Source organism: Cupressus sempervirens, chromosome 2 (genome assembly GCF_028749045.1).
Source record: "Cupressus sempervirens isolate cs-2001-9-10 chromosome 2, ASM2874904v1, whole genome shotgun sequence".
Taxonomy (NCBI): Eukaryota; Viridiplantae; Streptophyta; class Pinopsida; order Cupressales; family Cupressaceae; genus Cupressus; species Cupressus sempervirens.
The window spans coordinates 131,939,953-131,962,788 of NC_143119.1; the positions used below are offsets into that span (position 1 = coordinate 131,939,953).

At 35.0% G+C, this 22,836-nt stretch overlaps 1 pseudogene; it reads right to left on the bottom strand.

Moving 5' to 3' along the window:
• Positions 1 to 11,559: 11,559 nt before the first annotated feature.
• LOC149571394 (pectinesterase pseudogene) lies at positions 11,560 to 14,464 on the bottom strand (annotated as a pseudogene).
• Positions 14,465 to 22,836: the final 8,372 nt, after the last annotated feature.

The window sequence follows — 22,836 nt, forward strand, 5'->3', positions numbered from 1 at the left end:
CCAACGACGGTGGCCAGTGGGTGGCCTATTAGTGGTGATGGTGCTGCGGTGGCATAGCTACTGCAGGCTGGATATGAGCGGGGTCGTGGCAGTGGTCGCCCAGTGGCAATATTTTTTTTAATCACAATAAATGCTTGGAAATCGTCCGTATAGCCTCCCGAGCTAAAAATTTTTTTCTCCTGGAGCTCTGTCTCCAAAATTGACAAGTTTTATATGAATCTTGACTGCAAATGGCCTTCTAGATCTAATGGCAGTGTCTGTTTGGGTTGAAAGTGCTCTAAAAATTTGCTGATCCCCTAATTTGAATAAAAAATGCATAAACAAACTAGGGTTTGTGACTTCAAATCATGGCTTCAAAAAGCCTTCGACAAAGCAGCAACAGGGAGGCTCTGATACCATGTTAGAGTTGATGAAATCTAACTCCACAGATGCCCAAGATCACCTGCATGCAAAAACCTGTCAAAGGGAAGATAAGGAAGGAAGAGTGAGGAGCAAGAGAAAAACCCTAAAGGGACATGAGAGACAAGAAGATATTGCAACATAAGAAAAATATGTATTTACAATATGCAATGAGATGAAAATATAGTGAGGGAGCTCAAATATAAAGAGCTCAAAGAATCTTCTAGAAGAAGCTAGAAGACATTAGGAGATAAGTGTAACAACTAAGCATACATCCACATAAGGTGGAAAGTCCTCGAACAATGTGAGAGGATAAGTATGACTTAGGAGAGAACAAACTCTCATATTGTCAACAACTTATAACAAACTCCTAGGCTACAACTAATAGATAAATGCATTTACCTAAGTAAGCTTAAGTAATAGAATAAATAATTTGTAAATTAATTATTTACTCTAGCATGAGTTTATAGATGAAATGGGTGAAAATTTTGATAGTATCACGAACAATTATTTTGAATCTTTTAAGGAAAAGATGAATAACAAGTTCTATATTCCACAAAAAATGGTTGAAGACTATAAGGATGACGTATGTTTTATGGTTGATAGTGACAGGGTATACATCCATGCAGTAAGGCCTAGAGTAGTGTGGGTTTAACCTCTTCCTTATGAGGTCAATATTGATGAGGCAAAATAAATAATTGAAGCCCTGGATAATGAGCCTGTACATCCAAAGACACATATCTTTGGAACCTATGAAGAAGCCAAAGCCAGAATAGAACTTGAGATTAAGTTTCCATAGGTAGTGAATATGGGTAAGAGGAGGATATCAAAATTGAAAATAGCAAGTGCCCCTCTTATGATTACCAAGGGAAAAGGTGAAGATGTGGAAGAATCTAAGAAAGAAGAGGAATCAAAAAAGGAAGATGAGCCTACAAAGAAGAAAGGTAAGGTGATCATAACCAAGCCAGCCAAGCCCTCCACAACTATATTCACAAGAAGATCCAAGAAGAAAGGTGGCAATGAAGTTGTTTTTAGTAAGCCCCCTCTCACCTTTGAGGCAAGACTAAAGAAATTAGAAGAAGGTGCTAGTATTACCAATTCCAAAGCATTAAAGTATGAAACTAGAATAGATGTTGAGAAATGAGGAGTTGGTATTAACAAAGATGTGAAAATGGAAATATTCCCCTAATCAAATTGCACCTTAGATTTCCAATGAGCTATTAATAAGGTTAAAGCCAAGATGGAAATCAACCATGCAAATAGTAAATGACATATATGACCAATCTTTGAGATAGTTGTTACCAAGCATTTCCAATGCTAAGGTAAAGGAAGCCATGAAGAAAAATGAAGACAAGATGACCATCAGATTTCATACTTGTTTAATTTTGGTAAATAACATAGAGCATGTAGTCAAGGATGCTACATCTATGTGGAAAAATATTTATCATCTACAAAAACCAAGTGAAAATCTAGTTAAGATCAATGCTGATGATGATAGTGATAAGGATGAAGAAAATGAAGAAGACAATACTCCTTGTGTCACTATTGATGTTGAAGATTATCAAGAATTGATGAAGGATGACGAAGAAGAAAAAGAGGATGAAGTTGAAGAGGAAGACATGCAAGAAGAAGGATAAAGTTATCTAGTTAGGATAGCTACGAAAGTCATAGCCTCCCTTCCTCACTCTCTAGCAAAAATAGTAACATCATCAAGCATGGAGACAACTTTAGCAAGTGTGATTGTGACCACAACAGACACATCAAATCTCCAATCACTCTTCACTCCCTCTCAGCCCATTGTATCACTAATGGAAGTGTTTACCACTTCATCTACTAAGCTGTAACCTTCTACTTCTTTAGTGCCCATGTTTGGTTCATCAGCAGTATGTACAGGATCTAGTTCTACAGTATTAGATTCTTCAGTTTTGTCTACCTCAAGTGTACATATTCTACTAAGATCTTCTATTGTACATACTTCTGTCAGTATTCCACCTGTAACTACATCAATTTTGGGAAATACATCAGTTTTGGATTCTTTTAATACTCTTGTAAGTATTCCATCAATAGGCACTATACAAGTTTTTACTGCAAGCCCTTCTATTTGCACTATTGTTTCAATTTCAAAATCTAAAGCATTAATTCTAGAAGTTGAACCAAAGACTCCACTAAAACTTCTGATTAGTGGAAAGGAAATTGAGGAAGACATTGATCTAGATAAGGAGATTGAGATTCCCAAGTTGGATTATGATAATGCTACTATAGAGTAGATGAGATTAGTTAGTCAGCTACTTGAAAAGAAGGCCAAGCAGAAGCATCTAAGAGAAGAAAGAGATAGAGAATTTAGAGTCATTGAGAGTCCTAAGAAAATTTTGACAGAGGCTATAGGTGTTGATGTTGATTCTTCTCAACACATTTTGTTGCAATTAGAAGAAGCAATTAAAAAATTCAATGAGGATTCCACTGGCTAGAAAAAGCTAATAGAGAAAGCAGAGAAGAAGTTTGACAATAAAGTGCTTGAGCACATTTCTCAGTAGATAGCTATCTATTAGGTAGAACTTTCTTCAATTTTATCAAATCTTGAATCCTCCTACACAAATGTAACATCTTTTTTGGCTGAGTTATGTGATGTTACTGAGCATAAAAAAGAAATAAATGGAAAATTGAATAAGATTGATGAGGATCTAAAGGCTAGTTCTCAAAATTTACAGCTTGACCCTAGCTCAAGCTCTACACACCATGAGAATCATATTCCTATCAGATATGCAGGAAGAGTTATTAAGAGGGGAAGCAAGGATCTGGTCTACACTCATAGACATCCAGAATATGATCCTTCCTATCATGGATACAATGTAGAAGCATATTGTAGATCGTATGATTGAACTCTCTACAGAAGTCCAAGTTGCACTTCAAACTTGCAAAATTTTGCAAGAAAACTGGGACAAGACCTTAACTCTTATTCTCAAGGTACATTTTTTGTTTCTCTCACATTTTGGTGTCTCTATATAAGTAGATTTTAAATCTTTGGCATTATTGTAAAAAAGGGGGAGAGAGACATGTATATAAGGAGAAGAGATATTTGTATATACACTCAATATGATATTATGCCTGATATGACATGTACATTATATGGGGGAGATATGTGCAAATGTATATACAGCAGAATTAAAAAGACAAATTTTGAAAAATCAAAATTAAATCAACATGATAGTGTACATAAGTTTTGGCTAATAAGTGTTTTTGTCACTAATGCCAAAGCGGGAGATTGTTGGCATCAATTCATGTTTTTTATTAGTGACAACACATATTTAGATTTTGTATGGTTACCAAGCTCTTCATTCAGTCTTTAGTGTTTGTCGAACAATTTAGTGGTTACCAAGTTTCATAGTTCATACCGAGCATTCCAGTGGTTACTGAGTGAATTCAAGCAGTGTGAAGTCCATTAATTCAGACCGAGTAGTTTAGTTCTTACCAAGTAGTTCAATGGTTGCCGAGCTTTGTAGTGTCTATTGAGTTATCAGTTCTTGTAATGTGAAGTTAGTGTTAACTGAGTGATGGGATGATTAGTGTTTACTAAGTGAACGCATGGTAAATGAGTGACATAGTATCTATCGAGTGACACAATATCTACAAGTGTCCAGTGTATACTGAGTTTGAAACTACATTGAGTGATTAGTATGGAGCGAGCCTCTACTTCTATTGAATGCATGATGATGCCAAGTAATGCAATGGATGCCATGTATCAGAAAGTCACCAAGTCAATTTTCAAAACCCGAGTTTCTACATTTGGGCTAACTCAGTAATATTGGTGTTAACTTGTGTATTGGCCGACCTTGTAATTATGAGGATTGGGTTGGTATATATGTAATGTATTGTATCATACCCAGTAGAAGTGAAGTAATGTTTTTGATGTATGAGAATGTGAATGTGATATAAGCATGCAAATGTAAATCAGCAGCAGAGCAAAGTGCATAGCAAGGTCAAATTAGGAGTATTCAAGTTACATCTATCACAAAGATGTGATCAGTATTTCAAGGATCTTAATCAGAAAATCAGTTGTAAGTCAGATCTATTGTTTCATCCTAATAGGTGAATTAGCTTCAAATCCTTTAATAGGGTAGACTTAACAGTCTTTTCTTTAAATCTCTTTACCGAGTGCATACTTCATTGTATATTTGTAAACCCTCTAACAAGGTGGATCTAGCAATTCTAATTACTCCTAATAGGGTAGATCATCATAAGTGATCATTGTAAGCCTTAACAGGCCAACTTTATACTGCAGTATTGAAGTTTTGTGGGTATCATCCACACCCTAGTTTTACTTTCTATTTGGAAGGTTTCTAGGTCACCAAATATTGTGTTGAAAGTTTTTTATGCTTTCAGTTTCTCATGCATGCAATAGATTAGATCTATTAATGGTAAATAGATTATTAAGTGTTGAATTTGTCAAAAGTTTTGAGGTTACTGATTCACCCCTCCCCTCTCAATAAACTAGCTAGTCTTGAATATTTCCAACATTGTCCACTATCCTAGTTGGTCCATATTATCCATTAGCTTGTAGAACTAGCACAAGTGGATACATACATTAAGCACTATTTGAGTCAAGGTTTGTGTGATCAATAGTCATAACTATGTATGCTAAACTTGAGGCCTTAAAGTGGAAACTAGAGCTATGATACAATATGTAAGATTGTTATTTTGATAACATATGCCACATAATATCTTTTGTTTGAATTTTTTATTTAATAAGGATACGAGTCAAAGAAAACTCTTAGACAAGTCAAACTCATCTCACCACTGAATTCATCATGTCCTTGATTGTTTAATTACAAAAAACAAATCATTAACTATAAAGTCAACAATAAATGCTTCATTAAATTGAATCAATAATAAATATTCTTTTCCAAAAAGAGATATCACATTATAATCATCTACAATTTTTACCAATTCATCAAATACATCAAGTAAGCAATACAAATCAGCTAGAAATCTGATTTGTATTTGACAAAAACAATAATACAAGGGTAAAAGTACAAAGTTGTGTCACCTTTCAGGCTGACTTATCAAAACAACTAAATTTGAGTATTTATATCTAAAAATGATTTTTTTTCAAACATACAATCTAGATAAATTCATTCTAGCTAAGTTATATATGATCTCACACTTTTCAAATTAGAAATGTCTATTAAATGCATGTTTTATACTAGTTTGTATCCAATTACTAAAAGGTAAAATTATTTCAAAAAAGTGGACTTTCAATAACTCTTACTATTTTTTATGAAATTTTTTAATAACATATAAACACCATTTTATAGAGGTCAAAGTCAAGAAAATTCTCATATAGATTTTATAGTGTTTTAATTAGATATAGTATATTGTAATTAAAAAATTCTAGAAGCCTGTGTTTTACCACTCGAAAAGATGTCGATTTTGAGAAAGAAAAAAATATTAAATCATATAAAATAAAAATAAAAAATAATATAAAATTCTAGAGGAGAGAGTCCTTTTCTAGAATGTATAATTTTTCTCCTGGTTAGGATACATTTGTTTTAAATATGTGGTGGGAGATGACAACTATCGATTTCAAGTGAGTTGAACTTTGAATCATTATAAAAGAGAAAATATAGGTCTAAATCCAATTTTTATTTTTGATCATTCTATCTATATATGTTATTTATAACATAGTCTGAGATCAAAGGGAAATAATTTTATTTCCATATAGTTTTGTGGTGGGAACTAGATCCCTAATTTCCAACATTTTCTAGCAGCTAAAAAGCTATCTATAAAGATTAGGAAAATATATCGATTCTTACTCCAAATAATTCTTAAAAATTATAATCCTAAACTTCATCTGTTTCTACACATTTCATTAGTTTACTTCATTTTCAAATTCAAAATAATAATATCAATTTTATGTCATTGGAGGTAAACATCTATACTTTTGTTAGCCTTCTCCTTACAAAAGGGTGACATAGGTTTGTGCTTTTACCCACAATTTCATTGATAAACTAACAAAAGTACACATACATCATTATAATAGGTCACTAGATCAATTACAAAGAGCTTTAGAATATACCAAATGAGAAGACATTATTGACTTAAAACTCTAAAAACATGTTTCACACAAAAATGTTCGGTGAAAATATTCTAGGATCATTTTTCCCTACAATGAAACATTATGCTTCCAAAGAACCCTTTCTCATATGAAAAATACCCCACTCAACTTCAAATAGCCTAAAAATATAATTTAACAATAGTGATAGAATTGTACATATTAACATAAATAATTCAAACATAATCAATGCTCAAGTATAATTATGTAATAGAAACAAGAACCTTCCAAGCATAGTTATACAAAAGCATGTCTCAAGATTTTAATTCTATTTCATATAGAACAAATAAACATAGCACAAGAAACACAATCATACATTTTTCTTCAAAAAAACACTAGTTAAAACTGGTAATGCACCATAATTACCTATCATATTCAATACATAAATAAAAGCAACAAGGATTCAAAATATTTCCTTATGAGGTTATTTCACTACTCCACCAAGATAAATTTATCACACATTATTTAGAGATGTTTTATCAATGAGGTGTTGGTTTAACATTATTCTATTGAGTATGCTAATCTCAATATTTTTACATATAACTGTTGTCACTTAGGTTTGCACCCTTGTCCAAGGCCTATGCACGAGGACAACCTAGTGAAACATGGAAACAACCTCCAAGCTGTGGGACTTGAACTGCGAGGTTGAGTCTCCAGAGAAGGCCGGCTTCCTCTTACTGTCAGGGCGCACCTATCTATTCTCAGAAGGGAAAGGGAGAAATAAAGCATTAAAAAAAATCTACCTAGTCTAATCTAAGGCGATGATGCACCAAAACAGAGTGTTCAGAATCATTTCTGCCCATATATGCACTACGGAACTAGGGTAACATTCAAGGTCATACATTCATTCAGACTTATATTGACCAATAGCCACATACAGATCAGGAGACCAATTGAATAACACTAGGAATGGAAGATTTCACTTGTATATTATTCAATAAGCCAAAGATAGATACAGTATACAGACCACTGATCTCAATAATGCATCAACAAGGGGCAAAATAATACACATACACGTTGATGGCTGAAAGAGATGATACAGGATGTTTATCTAGCTCAGAGACAAAGGGATTTTACACTGCAAGTCTGCAAGTAGCAGCAGAGAAAATCAGGAAGAGTCCCCCCTACAAAATGTACAAAATCTGTCTTTATAGTTTAGGCGTAACTGAGATCTTTTTGCTGGAATGACCCTGCAACTACCTGCCATTGAGTTCCGTGGGAGACAATCATGGAAAAAATCTCCCAAAAATCTGATCTCTTTCGCCAATAATGTCCTAAGAAGACTGAAAACGGTGCCATAACTGCGCTCCAACCTGGTAGATGGATCAACGGGTGGGTGGAGTGTCATCCTATGTTTTACATTTACTCTGGTAGGTTGAGATTGATCATGGAGATCAGATCACACGACAAAATCAATTATCTTCGCCTCCTAGTTCATGAATCTGTCAAAGTCAAAAGATCAACTGGGCTCCTTATGCGTCAACTAGGCCGTGCGAGCCAATCGCATTTCTTTATTTTACCACCTGGAGGTCCTCCCATGGTTAACCACCATTCATTGGACTAACTGCACCACCTTGAATACTATCATGACTGTGACGGTTACACTAACCACCAATCGCCATCCTAGACTGCACCGATAGGACGCGTGTTGACAAGGCGCTGTGTCGCCAACACAACCCTTGCACATCTCCGCCATAGCGCGATGGTGCCTATCGTCGATCAGCCTCAATCCGATGATCATGGAGACTCGTCATTCGGCAACCTCTTCCCTTGTAAATCACTAGGCCTGCGGCACATGTGGCACTTCCCCATCAGTCTGACGATCGCTTAATCCTTACTGCGCCAGCTGTATGAAACATGGTTCCGCCAGGACACATGGCGCATGGGTGCTATGTTGCCGACGTTAATTCCTGGGTAAGTCTTGATAGCGAGACAACGCCAGTCATAGATCCCTACGGATCCGGTGATCGTGAAGACTCGCTATTCATGCTAAGATCTAGTGCCACCTCATGTCTGCATTCTGGCGAGACTTGACCCCACCGACACGTGGCAAAAGGGCTCCAAGCCGCTATACAAAAAACCCTGCAGCTTCGTCATGGCGAGATGGCGCCTGCCGCCGATCCATTTCCAATCCGACGGTCACAAAACTTGACCTCCCGCGACCCACCTTCTTTATTGAATTGCTGGGGTCATTGTACGCCCTGCACTGATTCATACACATGGCACCTCCTTATTTGGTTCGATAAAGACTAGCTGGCAACCCGAGACCTGATCCGTAGAGCGACCACATGTCAGCTAGGTGCCATGTCGCTATGCAGAAATCGAGGCCAAATTCCCATAGCGCCATAGCGCCCACTAACAGCGTGCCCTGAGATTTACGTGTGTCCCCAATATATTCGCCACGCCGACTGCGCTTGCACAGTACTCGCTGGGACCCAACCGTCTGATCATTTCTTGCCATGGTGAACCTTCCGCTTGGGCGCTATGTTGCCATCGAAAAATGCATGGGTTTTCCGTTGGTGCCATAGCGCCTCGCCGTGTTTTTGAAACCTTCGGTCCATGAACCTATTTACCTGCCGCCACGAAACCTCTAATTTGCCATACTCTGCGACCTGCGACCGGACCCATCCCACTCATTGCCATGTTTGTAACTGCACCACACCTTGGATGACACCTGGTGAGACTTGGTGAGACCTGGTCCTGTCGATCCACGTGACGGATGGTCGCCATGTCGCTATGATAAAATCTGCACATCTTCACCATAGCGAGATGGCGCCATCCATTGATGCGACCAAATCTGACGATTGTGAGGACTCGTCGTACCTCGTGCTTCTGCCCTCCATGTCGATACACCTAGCATCGCTTGAGACACGGCCCCACCTGACACGTGTCACCAGGGCGCGATGTCACTGTCATAACCCTCGCGCAACTCCTCCATAGCGCGATGGCGCTTACTGTTGATCCGAGCTGATCCGACGGTGGTGAACATAAGCCCTAACTGTGTTAGCCGTGCTGCCAGGAACTCTGACTTGGCACACGTGGTTTCTCCTGATTTGTCGCCGCAACACCTGATTCCGCCGGTCGTCAAAATTCGCCGCCGTGACTATTTCCGCTGGGCGCTATGTCGCTATGGAGATTTTTTGGCTGATTTGCGATAGTGACATAGCGCCAAGGGCGTTAAGAACCTTTTTCGGCCCGCGGAACGCCGGGCCCATCCCTACAATGTGTCGTCAGGGCGTCATCGCGCTATCATAAATATCGTGCATTTTCTTTATAGCACGATGGCGCCAACCGTTGGTCTGCTTAGATCTGACGGTCAGAAACTTGCAGGCTGTAGCATTAAAATACCAACTCTGAGACTAACTGCTGAATAAGCCGTGCGTTTGAATCTAAATCCTTGGCGGTAAAACCAGAGGTAACAATAACTTAACGATAATTTTCTTCAAATTAGGAATCAAAATTGCAGATCAAGTAAAAGAACTCCTTTTCTCTAGAATTTACAACACAAAAACTCTTTTAAGTGAATCGTTTTGTAAGTAAGAAATACAAAAAGATGAACTAATTTAATCTTGTAGAAATATTTCTCAATATTATTAATTATTGTTTCTAAATTTATAAATAACTAATAAGAAAAATGAACATTCCAAACCATTACAACTAAAATAGAATCATGCAATTCAACCCTTGGTATAATACAGTGACATGTTGTCTTATATTTTAATACTAATCATTGATATACCTAAGTACTCATGTACTTCTATAGTGGATTTAAGTTTAGAATTCATACTTCTTAACTAGTAGCGAGATACATCTTATTTCATTAACTTTTAATTGATTCTATGACTTAATTTTTGAATGTATAGAGATTTCTCTTAATGTATGGGATCTTTCATAAGATATGTTTCTGAAATTATCCAAGTGTTTCTATGAATTTCATTTGATTCCCAATAAATATGTCCATAAAACACTATTAAAAAGGATCCCATGTAGAACTATAGTTGTTGATAAGATTGTAGTCAGTGTAATCATCATCTAATACCCTATAATATGTTGTACTATCAATACAATACACAAGAACATTACCTCTAACAATTACATCTCCTTGCAATGATTTGAAGGATGGGAGGCTTTTTTTCTTAAAGTGAAATAAAATTATTTTTAAAAAGCAAGGCACACGATATCTTTGATACCGCCACCAAAGAGTGCCATTTCATGGTACATGTTGATTGATAGATTTACATAAATGAATTTGTTAAAATGGCTTTAGCAATTTCCAATCAAATGTTTTTGGCATTTATACCTTCAGATTCAACCTTGTGAACATCATTAGTATTTATATTGTATATAGAAGAAGAATTAGATACAAGGGAGAGTGGTAAATGGATCATCTTTAGAAGATTCATAGTGACTTCCAACAATGTAGAGGCCTATATGATTATTCAATTGTATACCTAAAGGTAAAGATAATTATGCCATCGCATGGACTTCTCACGCATCACTCCAAAAGTCTTTCCATTAGCAGTGACAATATCAAGGTGCATAAGATCTTTTATTTGTTATCTATCATAAATAAGTACAAGATAAGGTGATCAAGTTTCACTTTTTGATCCCACCAAGAGATACGACCAACTTGTAGAGCCTAACAAAACCATGGACAAAAGTAAACAAAAAAGTACATTTGTCTTGTAGACATATTTAAATACACAAATGTATAGAATTAGAGAATCCAAAATATTAATATTTTACAGCAAACATAGAAATTCAAATTTATTGCACAAACAATAATATAGACTAAATAACCTACCAATTGATCTTATGATTGACACAAATAATGTATATAAAATGTATTCTTTATTTGACAATTCACATAGGAATGTACAATTGCTAACAATAACTTCTTTATATTGTGACTAGTCATCTAAGAAATATAAAAGAACACCTCTATGATCACAGATACAAACCGAAAAGCGAAAAACTCTCCTCTATCCATGTCGATCTCCATAGATTATTGTTAAAGCAAGGTGGGCCATTTATCAAACTGTCTATGGCTGTTAGACATCACCACGGTCAGCAGGTATATCGGAAGGCAGCCAGTCCTCGAGCTCAAGCAACGCAGATGCACGGTAGGGTTGTACATTTGAGGCGCTCAGCACATGAAACCCGGGCCATTTGCATCGTTCTGAAGTATCAGCCCCGGGTCCCGTGTTTTGATACTCCCCATAATATACAGTCGCCGAGTTGTCGCGACCGACCCATAGTAGCCAGCCCTGTGGATTAATGAAACCGCCGAGGTCAGAATTCATGACAATAGTGCGGGAATAGGCTCCCCACGGCCTCCCCAAATACGTCTGAGCAGAACCATCGGAAGCCGTAATTCCGTCGGCCTGAGTGACCTTACAGTTGTCCAGAACGATTGCCGTGTTTTCATTCGGGCTCGTTCTGTCTTGGGCCGTGATCACGTTTTGCTGACCTTGGAGAGCTTTTCTTAGATAAATGTTGCACTTTTGGAAGACTGCCTGTGGGTTCCCGCAGATGAAGTCGATGGTTCCATAGATATCGCATTCTCTGTAGAATTGGCGAAGGGAATACGCGTACACAGTGTCTTGGAAGCCCTCTAACTTGCAATGGTAAAAGGCTGCTCTGTCCGATTGCACCAGCAGAGCGAGTCCCCGATCTTTCTGTGGACCTGCCGTGTTCTGAATTGTCAGGTCGCGAGCCACGAATCCATTCGCCAACACGGCTGCATGGATAGTTTAGAAAGGTTCAATAGTTGGACGGTTTGATGTTTATTTGAACTTGAGGCATCTATATCAACAACTATAGGGTTGAAACAACTAAGTATGCACCATGTAACGGCTGCCGATAATAAACAGAAATTTAGTGATATTGTTATCAGGATTCAAATGTGTAATTTTTTAGTCAAATTCATTGATCTGTATTTTATGAGTGGCAGTTTAGACAAACTCATCTCTCATGACAATGAAGCAATGGGACTTCCCTAGAGGTCACACATCCCAGTGCTTAAATCCAGAGTTTCCCCCTCAACTTGCAACTCCATTTGTAAAACCTTCACCAAGTGTTGTGCGCTTAAATAGTCAATGAGTTTGACTCAAAAACTACACACTTAAATCCCATAGTAATATCATAATTTGACTTGATGTGAAAAATATATCCTACTTTCAAATATTAATCTTTATTTAAAGTGAAATAAATTAGTATAAATATTTTAAGTACAATTACAAAAAAAAGGGAGAGATGTCAATTTAGAAAAAAATTGATATTAAAAAAAAGAATGTTTCAACAATTAAATAGAATAGCAGTATAAAAAGGTTATGTCTCAGAATATTTGAATTTGATACCATTTAATATCTACATTAGTGACTTAAATGTTCAATTAAGAAAAAATAGAATGTAAGAGTGAGAAAACGGTGCAACTGAAATTGAAATCCACATACTTATCCTAGACAAAAGAAAATCAACTAGTATAGAGATCTGAAATATATAAAAATATAACTATAATATTTACATTAAAATCTAATTATCGATCTTCCTACAAGAAAATAAAGTAGTATAAGCATTGTGATATTGCTATAAGAATTTAACTGCATATTGTTTTTAATCAAACTCATTGACAAACATGGTAACTATAATTATATAAAAGAATGAACTATTAAAAATATCTGAAATATAACTATATAATGAAATTGAATTAAAGAATATATATTAACTGTAACTATCTAAATAATATATTAAAAGATATCAAAAATATATATATGTATACTAAATTTTAAATGTGTATACTACTTTATGATTATTTAGATCGTTTATTTTATTGATTTCTAATTTTATATATATATATATACATTTAAAATTTAGTATCCTAAGAACTTCGTTAATACACTGCACCAATACCCAATACACTTGATCAGAAACTAATAAAGCAACTAGAAACATACCTAAAGCTGCAGTTTGGATGAACCCATCTCCATCACCGGTGCTTTTGGAACTAGTAATGACAGTGGCGTCCATGCCATCTCCCACAAACATAATGTTGGGCTTGTTGTACGGCACCACAATGTTTTCTTTGTACACTCCTCCTTTGATACGGATGACGTATCTGGTGGGATTATTCTCAGGAACAGCTTTAATGGCTTCTGTAATGGTCCTATATTGCCCGCTGCCGTCTTGCGCCACGGTCGCGTCCGTCCGAGAAGTTTCAAAAGTTTCCAAAAGCTTTCTCCCCACCCAACGAGAAAATCCATCTTCAACCCATCCCAAATCATCTCCGTCACTTAACAGACGTCGCTTGTGGTGCACAGGCACCCTGCCTAAGATCCACAACTTCTTAATCAAAGCCAAGCTGTCACTGACAGCCATAGAAGCATCTTGCATGCCCGAAGTGAACGTGAATTGACTGAAATTTACGTTGGCATGTTGAAGCTCTCTTTGACAGGTACGCTGATTAGTTTGAGCTGCACTGAGTAAAGTCTGAATGTGGATTGCATGACTCCACTTCAAATCAGTTGAACTGTAGCGGGACAGTCTTATCTGAGCGTCCTTCAAATGTTGTATAGCAAGGTCGTAAAATGTTAAACAATTTTCTATCGCATGGCCAAATGTTTTATCGAATGCTCTGCCTGCCCAGCCCAAAGGAGGAATTAGGTCATGCACCCTTTCAACTTTACTCAAACTTCTCTCCAGAGCGATTCTGGTGAGATTTTTGGGACTTGCTCTAAACGACATCGGATCTTGAAGCAAACTAGAATGGCATGACTTTGGATCCTCGGCCAATTCGCAGGCAGATTGAAGACTATAGCTATGGGTTTTTGAAATCAAGACAAATATTATTACCATGGTCAAACAGAATAACCTGTAAGCGGCCATTTTTCTATTCCCTGATCCTTCTCTCTTGCAATCAATCCACACTGTGATATGCACAACGTTGCATTTGGTCATTTATATAACGAGAAGAGATGGAAGTAGGATTTTTTTTATGGTGTTTTGCCAGGAGGAGATCCGAGATCCCGCCAATTAGCTTTTAGTTTGTGCTTAGGATAGTCTACAAACTGAAAATTGCTAAATAAGAGACATTAGCTGTTTGAATCAAACGATCCTACGTCAGGGAGTTGGATGAGATACCACCAATAAGTTTGAAGCTGCCAAAAGATAGGGATATGGAAATCGTAACGAGTGAGTCGCTATGTTTATAGGAAAGCAAGGACTCGTAGCAATCGTTTGTAGTAATGACGCTTTGTTTCATTGTGCTTATCCTGTTATCTTCACTTGGTTTTAATTTTTAGCCAAATTGATTAGCTTCGTAGAAGACACTCCCTGGTTTGAAGGATAGTTTTCAAAAAACTAAAGGGTCCCAAGATAGCATAAGATATTTCTAACTGTTTAGTCTTTTTAGTTGAAGTAAATAATTTTCGTAGACCAAGATAGAATAGAACAGTAATATTATAAAGTACCTTCATTATTAATTCGGGTATGTTCAAAAATATTATTACAATACGATAAAGAGTGATGGAATGAAAGATATAATGATGGTTCAATAATTTATTTACTATTGTATACTAAATGACTTATGTGTGAATAATAAGAAATGAATGGATATTTATGATATTTCTATTTTTGTAGTAACATCTTTTGAATGATGAGAATGTAGCAAAGTATTTTTAGTGGTTAATCTTGATCAATTGGGGAATCTGTCTCATTGGGGACTCATGATTTGCCGAATGAAATATGCATATAGGGTCAACCACATCGCCTAGATATTACATGAGTTGGGTCCAAAACTTGGGCTAAATGCCCATTACTGCACACGTAATTAATGGTCCAAAATCTTGGTCCAATCACCAGTGAAATCTACATTTAGGACACAGATACTTTAAATTTTTTACTACTTTTCCAATGTTGTCTTATTGGACAATATTATTTTGCTCTTACTACTATGAATTTTTTATCTTAGGGATACAATGCCACTTATCATTTTACTAACGCTTGTCTCCAACCACCACAATACATCCAACTATTCTATTTTTTGAGCTTACATAAGACACACCGCTTTGCCTAATATTTGCATAACCGAATGAAATCCCCACCCAATTTCCCAACATAGTTTGGTATAAATATATTCATATGATACTATTATTGTACAAAATTCCCTCAGTTTTGATCTCTCATTTCTAGTTGTCACCAAAGTTATCAGAATACTAAATGCATTGTCTAGAGGCAGACTCCAATTGCGAGCCATGGTATTAGTTTAAGGTAAGCAACTATTTTATATGTCATTCTTTTTATGTGGGGACTCATTTCCTTAGTAAAGTAAGGGATAATTGGTCCTTGACACCTTAGAGAGGATTGCAATTTTTATAGTGTAAGTCATAGGCCCTTATGAGAATTAATCATATTATTATTATTATATGTAGTCTATGTAGGTTATTGTCATGGTCTCTTCTTCAACAAGTTGATATTTTTGGCAGCCTATATTTGGTTGGATGTGTTTAACAAGAAGAGCACTAGTAGGACCTTTGCATGTGGGGGCAACCAAGAGAGATCATAAAAGTGTGAAACCTTATCAGCATACCTTGGTTGTGAAAATGGTGGTAAAAAAAGTCAAGAAGGTGGATCATCATAGTTTAAAGTTCATATACATGATTCACAAAGTCTATAGTGCATATTGAAGAAGGCGATTCATCAAAAGTTGGAGAGCCTAATATCTTGGATCATGATGAACTTAAAACTAATTTTGTGGTAGTTACCCAAAGTAGGGAGCCACAAAATGATAATATGGACATGGGTGAGAATGTCGAAGACAAAATTCATACAAAGAAGGGGAAAATAAAATTTGATTAAAAAAAAGATCAAGCTCATTGGGATCTATCAAAAATATTTTTCAATTAGAATGGGTGGAAAAGTTCTGGTTCATTAAACTAGTGCCCAATCTAATGGATGGTGAGCCTCTTATCAAATGTAGAGGTGAGGTTTGCATGGAGATATCAAAGAAGAGAAATAGGGTGCAACTCAAAATTGACAACATAGAAAAGCATGTTAGTAAAGTTTATCAAAAGGAAACCATAGATGGAGTTGAAAAATATATTGTAACATGGAAAATGAAGGACCAATGTCTTCATGCTAGGAATGCTGAATTATACAAGTTACAAGAGTAATTATGGGAGAAGAGTACCCAAGTAAAAGGTTATATTGAAGCTTCTATCAGGAAAGCAATAGAAGAAGAAAATATGGGAAAAAATAAAGTTAAGCATATCCTTTTATATTTTGAGAAAAGTATGTACTATAATAGACTAGCCTTCAATGAGTTGTTTATTGCACTTTTTTAAAGTTATCATTGGTCAATAAATAGAAGATGGGAATGGGGAGGTTATCTTGTAGAGGTTGAAAAAGAAGACATTAAGTTAAAAAAAAAAAAAATTCAATTTTATTGCATTGTTTCTATATGTAGAACTACAACAATTGATAATACTTCTTGGGTATGCATGCATGTTTATACTACTAATAGTTTTATTTGTCAACCTTATCTATTATATGTTGCTAAAACCAAGTATAATCTAACAAACAATAATTTATATGAATTGATAAAGATTAATATAATTGAATATGGAGGTATGGATAACATGGAGATTTCTAAAAAGTTGGTGTGTGTTAGAGTCGATGGAGCTTCAATTATGTAAGGTAACAAAGGAGGTATTTGCATAAAGATCCAATGTCATTGTGCACCATACATTGCTATGATTTACTACATGACCCACCAAATGAATATATCTCTTGTAGTTCTAATAAATTTTGATTTTATTAATAAAGTTGATTCTTGGGTAAAAGCACAAACTTGTGTCACCCTTTTGTAAAGGAAAAGGCTAACAAAAGTATAATTGTTCACCTTCAATGAAATAAAATTGGTATGATTATTTTGAATTTGAAAATGAAGTAAACTAATGAAATGTGTAGAAATGGACATGAAGTTTAGGATTATAATTTTTAGTAATTATTTGGAATAAGAATTGATATATTTTCCTAATTTTTATAGATAATTTTTTAGTTGTTGAAAAATGCTAGAAATTAGGGGTCTAGTTCCCACCACAAAACTACATGGAAATAAACTTATTTCCCTTTCATCTCAGACCATGTTATAGATAACATATATAGCTAGAACAATCAACAACAAAAATCATCTTTAGACCTATATTTCCTCTTTTATAATGATTGAAATTTCAACTCACCTAAAATTGATAGTTTTCATCTCCCACCATATTTTTCAAAACAAATCTATTCTAACTAGGAGAAAAATAATACATTCTACAAGAGGGTCTCTCTTCTAGAAAGTCATATAATTTTTATATTGTTTTGATATGATTTAGTATTTTTTATTTCTCAAAACTAACATCTTTTTTAGTGTTAAAATATGTGACTGTAGAATTTTTTAATTACAATATACTATATCTAATTAAAAGACTATAAACTCTATATGAGTCTTGAGCTCTATAAAATGGTGTTTATATGATATTAAAAAAATGATAAAAAATAGTAAGAGTTATTGAAACACCACTTTTCTGAAATAAATTTATTTCTTTCGTAATTGGATACAAACTAGTATAAAATATGCTTTTAATAGAAATTTTCAATTGGAAATGCGTGAGACCATATATAACTTAGCTAGAATGAACTTATCTAGATCATATGTTTAAAAAATTTTGATTTTTAATAAGAAATATTCAAATTTAATTGTTCTGATAAGTCAACATGAAAGGTGACATAACTTTGTACTTTTACCCTCTTTCATCAAAGAGACCTACCAATACTTTTGTCAAAGTGTAAAACAAGGGAATTTCAACACTTTTTTGAAGGACTATCTAATGGGAAGAAGCTTATTAAAGATAATGATACTAGTTAGATCTCTTTAGATGGACTAGAACATCAAGTATTTCTAGAATATCAATCATTTCTTGGACTAATGAACTCAATGCAAGACAAAGGAGGGTTTCCTTTATTTCTTCAACTCCTTTTGAAGTTAAGTTTAATGTTAAGGCACTCTTAACTTTAATAGCTCTTCTCCTCATGCTAGAGGAAATGAGAAATATTATGAAAAATGTTCAAAAAAGAGCTATGTATATTGTAGAATATGATAAGTTATGTAAAATCACATGTATGAACCTTGATATTTTGCAAAAAATAGAACCATTAACTGATTCAAATTTTTCCAAGTGGATGAGAATCACAAATTCAAACAACTTTGAAAACTTTTTAGACATCGGTGCAAATGACAAGTTATGTATTAGGGTAGATGGAGTTGGCATACCAATGAACTACTATGCTAGCCTCACCCTTAATGAATTAATAAGAAAACTAGGGAAGTGAGTGTCATGTCTTAAAAGGGAAGACTTTCAGAAGGTGTTAACTTTGTACTTGACTTTGTTAAGTAAATTTTCTATAATCTTTCATCATAAATTAGAATACTATTCCCTCTAGACAAACTCTTTGAGGCCATTTCTATTGTGTTTACTCAATATTGGAGTCTCAATTGTATGCATGGTTTTCCAAAAAGAATAATTACTTTGATAAATAATTTTTATAAAACTCAAGAAATTAATGGGGTAACTATAAATGGAATATAGATGAATCTCAATTGCAAAAGAAATCATTTTCTTTAAACATAATGAGGGAAAAAGATGATCTTATGGAGAACCCAAAGGAAGAGGGAGTAGTAATAAAGATTTGGAAAAACCTAGTTTAGAGCAAATAATTGAGAGAATAATACCATAATATTTCAAGCTTTCTAATTTTTGTCTCACCAAAATAATGGGTTCAATGGTCGGTGAACTTTATTTTTTAGTACTTTGGGATTCCAAAAGTCAAAGCTTAGGAATAAATTAGACAAAAAATTGGAAAATTGCCTGTGTTGGAATACTTTTAGAATTACTAAGAGAGAGGTGAATCAATTATCCAAGGTCCAGATGTATAATTAAAACTTTTCATAGCTTCGTGAACCCATAAAACATTATTCATCATGCATGCATCCATAATATTATTCAATCACTTAAAACTTGTAGGTTATTGTAAAATCAAATTGTAGAAATGTAAACATGAAACATAACAGATTCATCAACACACTTGACACAATGATTTACATAGAAACCCAATTTGGAGAAAACCACTAGTAACACGCTACTCCTTTTTCACTCTTATGAAGTGATGCCTTGTGAAGGGCCAACCTTGTTAAAAGTTATAATACTGTTTGCATTAAGTTATTATTTCCATTAGTGACAACACTTATCTATATCAGTATAGCTACCAAGCTCAACACTTAGTTTCCTACACTCACTGAGCATTCCAGTATTAATCAAGCTTCAGAGTGTTTAGTAGTTTACACTGAGCAGAACAATGGCTACTGAGTGAATACAGGCAATGTGAAGAACAGTAGTGTCTACTGAGCTTCTTAGTGTCTATCAAGCTTCATAGTGTCTATTGAGTAGTAAGTTTCTGTCATGGAAATTTAGTGTAAACCAAGCATTGGAAGAAGTAGTGTTTATCAAGTGAAGCAAGGTAAACTCAATGTGTAGTATCTACCGAGTGACACTACATCTACCAAGTCACCAGTGGTCATCAAGTTCAGAACTACATCAAGTGATTAGTATGGACTAAGCCTTCACTTCTACTGAGTGCATGACGATGCTGTGTAATGCAATAGACGTTGAGTATTAGAAGGTCATTGAGTCAATTTAGTGAACTCGAGTTATTTACTATTGGGTTGACTTTGTAATGTGTTGTTCACTTGTATTTTGGTCGACCTTGCAGTTTTATTAATTGGAAAGGTATATATGTAAGATATCATTGTATTGAAATATATTTGAAGTATAATTGAAGTAATTTTTGAGAAGTGCATGCAAAGGATTATCAACAGCAGTTTAAGGAATGCAGTAAGGTCAATACAGAAGTAGAAAAGTCATATCTATCACATAAGGTGATCAGTGCATAAAGGATCTTATCAATAATTAGTTGTAAGTAGATCCACTACTTCATCCTAATAGGCAAATAAGTTTTCAAATCCTTTAACAAGGTAGACTTAATAGTCTTTGTAAAAATCTCTTAACCGAGTGCATACTTTATTGTATGTTTGTATAAATCCTCTAACAAGGTGGACCTAGTAGTCCTTTGTGCTCCTAACAGGGCAGATCACCAAAAGTGGTCAATGTAAGTCTTAATAGGAAAACTTTATGTTGCAATAGTGAAGTTTTTTGGGTACCATCTCCACCCCAATTTTACTTTTTATTTGGAAGGTTTCTAGGTCACCAAAACATTGTGTTCTTTTATGCGATGAATGTTTTATCTTTTAGTCTAATGCATGTAGTAGTATAGATGGATTTATGGTGAATTTAAAGAAAAGTTTTGAAGTTACTGATTCACCCCTCCCCTCTTAGTAACTTATCATATCTTGAATATTTCCAACAATTGGTATTAGAGCATGGTCTTTCCAATAATAGATACAATACAAAAACATATTGCTCATTACAAAACATTGGTCTAGGATCAAAACTTCTCAGTGGTTGATCACATGATCTAATTATCACTAGAAGTTCAGATTGCTCTCTCCACCTATCAAATTTTGCAAGAGAATTGGGATAACTCATTTTCCCTCATCCTCAAGGTACATCAATAATTTACATCTCATTTTGGTGTAACTATATAGATAGTATATGTAGCCTTTTGGCATTACTATCAAAAAGGGGGAGTGATATTAGGATAAGATTAAAAAGAGAGAGGGAAAACTCTATATATAAGGAGAAATATCAATATACGTGAAAGGGGGAGATAACACTCAATAGAGTTAGCATGTATATGTGTATAGCTACATGTACATAAGTATCTTTGTATATATATTGTGTCATCAAGGAGATATATGTAGGAATGTATATACAGCAACTTTACAAAGATCAATTTTGAAAAATCAAAATTTAGTAAGATTGTGTACATATGTTTTGGCTTATAAGTGTTTTGTCACTAATGCCAAAGGGGGAGATTGTTGGCGTTAAGTTATTATTGCCATTAGTGACAACACTTATCTATATTTGTATAGCTACTGAGCTTAGCACTTAGTTTCCTACACTCACTGAGCATTCTATTATTAACCAAGCTTTGAAGTGTTTAGTAGTTTACACCGAGCACAATAGTGGCTACTGAGTGAATACATGCAATATGAAGAACAACAGTGTCTACCAAGCTTCTCAGTGTCTACCAAGCTTCACAGTGTCTACTGAGTAGTAAGCTTGTGTCATGAAAATTCAGTGTAAATTGAGCATTGGAAGAAGTAGTGATTATAAAGTGAAGCAAGGTAAACTCAGTGTGTAGTATCTATCGAGTGACACTACATCTACCAAGTCACCAATTTTCACCCAGTTTAGAACTACATTAAGTGATTAGTATGGATTGAGCCTTCACTTCTACTGAGTGCATGATGATGTCATGTATTGTAGTGGTCACCGAGTATCAGAAGGTCACTGAGTCAGTTCAGTGAACTCGAGTTATTTACTATTGGGTTGACTTTGTAATGTGTTGTTCACTTGTATTTTGGCCGACCTTGTAGTTTTGTTAATTGGAAAGGTATATATGTAAGATTTATTGTAAGATATCATTGTATTGAAATATATTTGAAGTATAATTGAAGTAATTTTTGAGAAATGCATGCGAAGGATTATCAGTAGTAGTTTAAGGAATGCAACAAAGTCAAAATAGAAGGAGAAAGGTCATATCTATCACATAACATGATCAAAGGATCTTATCAGCAATCAGTTGTAAGTAGATTCATGGCTTTGTCCTAATAGGTGAATTAGTTTCCAAATCCTTTAACAAGGTAGACTTAACAGCCTTTGTAAAAATATCTTAACCGAGTGCATACTTCATTGTATGTTTGTAAATCTTCTAACAAGGTGGACCTAGCAGTTCTTTGTGCTCCTAACAGGGCAGATCACTAGAAGTGGTCAATGTAATCCTTAACAGGCCAACTTTGTGCTGCAGTAGTGAAGTTTTGTGGGTACCATCCCCACCTCAGTTTTACGTTCCATTTGGAAGGTTTTTGGGTCACCAAAACATTGTGTTCTTTTGTGTGATGAATGTTTTATCTCTCAGTAATAATGTATGCAATAGTATAGATGGATTTATGGTGAATTTAAAGAAAAGTTTTGAAGTTACTGAATATTTCCAATAAATACACACTGTTACAATCACCCTATTAGGAGAGAGCCTTGTTAAAGGATTTTAGACCTGTGCTTGGAAATTCACCTCGTTAAAGGATTTACAAATGACTATTAGGTCAACCT